Genomic DNA, 4,793 nt, shown 5'->3' with positions numbered 1-4,793 from the left:
CGGCGCCACAGGCTGCAATCGCGGCCCCCGGGGGTCCGCGCGTCACAATCGGCGTGTGAGTGACGTCACGCCAAGGGCTGCGATGACGCAATGATGATCCGGGAGGAAAGGCAACATACAATGCTGAGAGGACAACAGACTTCCGCACCGCAGACAAGTGCATCGGTATCAGCCACAGTAACATAGCAAAAGTTAGCGTGACCTAAAAATTCTGAATGTGCATTAGTAGCCACTGAATCGGAGCTTTAAAATTTCTATGAGCAAAACATATTCATATGCTTTGTAGTGACTGCTGCATCTTTTTGACGTAACGCAGCAACCAAGAATATTTTATATAACCATGCTAATTTTGATAATCTGGTAATATACCGCATAATAAAAGTTAACATATGGATGTTAGAATTAATATTTTATATACATATCCTCACTCAACCAAAGACGTTGATTTAAAAAAAATAATTTGCTATGGAAACATTTGCCATTCATTTTAATTGACTTCCTAGGCTAGTTCATGCAAATAAGAAAACAATTTGCATTTGATGGGGATATCAATGCTAATTTTTACTTATGTTTAATAACAAAGTGCCAAAACAGTATCAAAATTGACCCGAATATTGGAGTTAAAGATTAAAATATGAATTATTTAATTTGTTAAGGTTAATACCTCTTTGCTTCACTTAATGTATACATGAAAGTTTGATGAACAATGCCACTATGCTTAAAAATAGTACTTTTAAACAAATGGCTCCTTGGTTCAGTTCAAGCCCAAAGACTCACTTATAATTGCACAAATGTGAGCAGTGTTTTGAGTGATGAATCCAGTTTCCTGGCAGGAGATCTACATCAGGATGAATGATCCAGTGATAGGAGATCAAATTTCATTAAAGCCACTGGGAATTTTAAATTCAGATACCAAATGAATTTGGAATGAAATAAAAAGTAACCAATGATGGTTAACAATAAATTATTGACTTGTTGCACTAATTTCATTTAGGAAGGTAAATTTGATACCTTTACCCAGTTTGGTCTGAATGTGAATTCACATTCTAAAATGGCTTGATTCCTAACTGCCTTATGAAATGCCCAAATTATTCAGTTCATGCACAGCTAGGAAGGGCAACAAATGTTGGCTGTGCCCATGATGCTGGAATCACATGAATAAATTAAAAACAAAATCCTATATCAGATGATCAAGGGTTCAAGTCAACACTTCCATAATTACTACAAGGGATAGAAAGTATAAAACAAAATTTACTATAAAGTCATAACTTTGTACGAAAAGGTTCTGCACACAGTAAGTTTCTGAATGGTTATGAGTTTGTACTCACTTCAGCAATATTGTCCACTATGACTAATTGCAAATTTAAAGATGAAAATATTCTGGATATGCAGATTTTTTATTAAAGAAAAATGTTGTTGGATCACAATACAGATACTCCACTAAAACAGAAAACTACAACTTTTGAGTAGAAATTCATAGATTACTTTAGCAAGATTAATCAATGAATTGTACAACAAACTTATTGGCTACTGACTCAATCATTTAAGAAATAACATTAAAACATTCAGAATCCAGATACTGGGCTTCCCATCAATTTCTCCTGTCGCAGAGTGATTAATCTCTTGAACCACTTTTCTTCTGCTTCTTTCTTGTCCATGAATAACTGCAGCAGTGGAATAGAACCAAGTGCTGGAATTAGTTTCAACAATTCACATAATTTACAAGTATTTACAACTCAACTTTTCTAAATGTGATGCATTCAAGTCTAGTTTCAGTTCTTGCAAAGTGTTGTTAAAATGTCTGTGCAAGAGAATAGGAACACATTTGCTTGTTCGTTCACAACAGTTGTAAAGGCTGGCAGACTGATACAACATCATGAAATGAGAGGAAACAAAGCTGACAATCTTTCAGTTGTGGAACATGACTGTCAGTGCAGTAATTTTGAAATTTGCTTCTTTATTCACATGTAACGTTTCTCTGAGCATTGTAGAGGAACACTGAACATTTTTTCCTGGGAACAACCACTGCTATTCACTCCAGGGACAATCAGCTAATTTCAAAGCAGCACTGGACAGGGTTCCCCTATCAGATTAGAAACCTTTCAGTTTGAAGGAAGCAGCCCCAGGTAGAGGAAGATGTGCAAAACAAATAAGTGAAACAGGAAGCAAAGGACCTCAGCTAGTTAAGAACAAGGTTCCCTTTTTATACTTTCTGTACGTCTTTGGATTAACCTAATATCTCTTCAGGTAGTAGGTGTGGTATTTTATTTGATAACATTTCTGTAAAGTACCTTGGCATATTTTACTTTATTAAAAGTACTAAATTTACTATATTACTTTAGCTGCACTATTAGGCTGCCATCTCATTTAGATGTACCAGAGAGTGAATGGTGAACATCATTTGAATCACACCAGAAGGACAGGTATCTGGATCATTTGTGTGGGATAGGGAACTAACATTGTATACCAAATGCTAAATATATCTTGCTATTAGTTCATGCTTTCTTCAAAATGTTTTTGAATGTTATCTCAGACCTTCTCAATGACAAGATTAGGTAGGAAGAACTGCTTATACTTCTTACGTGCATTTGTGGTAGTGTTAAATAACTGGTGGAGATGTTTTATTTCTAATGAAGGCACTGTCTATGTAATATTTTGGCGTTTTTGGAGTAAATTATTAATTGCCCACTAGAAATCTGAATCTAAAGTTTACAAAATTGCAAGGGGATAGAACTGAGAGCACGTATCTGTCAATCTGGAATTAAAACAATGGAGGTAATTTCCAGCTTTGGCAAAGGCAACAAACCAATGGTAAATGAAAACCAATGGTAAATGAAAATGGACAGGGTACGCATGCCGTCCCATCCACCACTGCCAGGTTTTTTGTTCTTGCTGAAATTTAAAACTATCAAATACATCTTTCCGCATCTTCAGAAATTCCATGTTATACATAACATACCCATTTGTCTTTCCTGTCTTACTTTTAAAAGTATGTTAAAATGTAGTTTAAAAACAGAAGGATTTCTACTAATTTTGAGATTTATTTATTTTATCTGTCAAAGAGGCTAAATGCTCCTCAAGTAAAGACGAGATGATGTCCTTTAATTCAGGCCCAATTAGTTGTTCATTCATTCATCACTGACAAGGCCAGCATTTCTTGCTCATCCATAATTGGCCTTAATGAGATGGTGATGAGACATATTTTATTTAATGAAATGCCATAGGTAGGCAGTTTCAAGATTTTTACCCAGGGATGGAATGATGGTATATTTCCTAGACATGATGGTGTGAGAGGTGGAGGGAAATCTGTTGCTAGTATTCTGACGTGCCTTGTGCTCACTTCCATCAAGGCACTAGTGGTCATGTGTTTGGCATGTGATCTCTAAGACATCTTGGCAAGTTGCTGTCATGAATCTTGTAGTTGGTTTGGCCACAAAACTAAATGAAAACCACAAACCATGTGCTCATGGTACTGAAATTTAACAAAGCAGCATTTTTAATGCTGTGGATAATACACTCCAGTTAATTCCATTAAGTAATTTGTTATCAACAGTTAAGACATTGTGACATTGTAAGAATTTTACACAAAGATAGTAACCTATGCATTAAAAATATATTCAATGGAATTTTAACCTCAAATGATTTGGAGTTGAGAATTCACTGAAGCTAAAATTTTAGTAATAGAGGAGGTAGCAATACATACAACTTCCATTGGTTCAGTTTATTTGCAATTTGTTGGCGACATATTTTCTTATTTCAGTATCATTAGTAAATTATAAATTTGTATTTTAGTCAGGCAATACTTACACTAGGATGAGCCACCGAGTCATCATCTTGGTACTTAATGGCAGAAGGAAGATAATCTACCTCTTGTTTGATTTCAATGTTAAAGTCAGTTGCTCGGTTGCTAAGCACAGCAGTTTCATGCTTAGCTTCTGTAGGCTCTTGTGCCTAAAGCAGAGGTAAAGATGAACCATAAATATTCTCTAAAATCTCAGTGCAAATCAAATCTTCTCTCATCAGATTCTATCATGGGAATTCTAGTAAAGTTGTTAAGTAACTGGAAAAAAAACTGCAGATGCTGATAATCTGAAATAAAAACACAAAGTGCTGGAAACACTCGGCAGGTCAGGCAGCATCTGTGCAAAGAGAAGCATAGTTAACATTACCAGTCAAAGGGAGTGTTATAGACATGAATTTCAGGGAAGTGGTCACACCAAAGGTTCAGTCAGATAGATGGGTGATCACCAGGAAGGGCAGGCAGACAGCCAGTGCAGGATTCTCCGGTGGCTGGTCTCCTGTCAAACAAGTATGCTGTTTTGGATACTGCAGGGGGGGGGGGGGGGGGGTTGGTGTGGTGGTGTGGGAACACGGAGACAGCCTCTCAGGGAAAATGAAAGCAGCAGCCAGGTCAGTGGCACCACAACTGGGTCTGATGCACAGCAGGGGATGGTGGAGACAAGGAGAGCTGTAGCGACGGGAGATTCGATAGTTAGGAGGACGGACAGGAGATTTTGTGGCTGCGAGCAAGACTTCAAGATGGTGTGTTGCCTTCCAGTTGCCAGGGTCAGGAACGTCTCCGAGCGGTTGCTGAACATTCTCAAGGAGGAGAGCGAGCAGTCAGAGCATTGTACACATTAGTATCAACAACATAGGTAGAAAAAGGGATGAGGTCCTGCAGAGTGAATATAGGGAGTTAGGCAGAAGATTACAAAGCAGGATCTCATAGGTTGTAATCTCTGGATTACTCATGGTGCCATGTGCTCGTGAGGGTAGGAATAGGAGGATGGGGC

At 37.7% G+C, this 4,793-nt stretch overlaps 1 protein-coding gene across 1 annotated transcript in view; it reads right to left on the bottom strand.

The window, feature by feature from the left end:
- Nucleotides 1-1,384: 1,384 nt before the first annotated feature.
- The window catches only part of rsrc1 (arginine/serine-rich coiled-coil 1), a 288,468-nt gene continuing 285,059 nt past the window's right edge, over nt 1,385-4,793 (bottom strand). The window contains exons 9-10 of the mRNA XM_052018264.1: nt 3,808-3,951; nt 1,385-1,664 (exon numbers count right to left, since the gene is read on the bottom strand). The gene's annotated coding sequence lies outside the window, so the exon portion shown is untranslated. The remainder of the gene's footprint in view (nt 1,665-3,807; nt 3,952-4,793) is intronic.

Source organism: Pristis pectinata, chromosome 6, assembly GCF_009764475.1.
Source record: "Pristis pectinata isolate sPriPec2 chromosome 6, sPriPec2.1.pri, whole genome shotgun sequence".
Lineage (NCBI taxonomy): Eukaryota > Metazoa > Chordata > Chondrichthyes > Rhinopristiformes > Pristidae > Pristis > Pristis pectinata.
The sequence above is the reverse complement of the archived record's forward strand: the minus strand, read 5'-3'. Positions and strand labels throughout refer to the sequence as shown.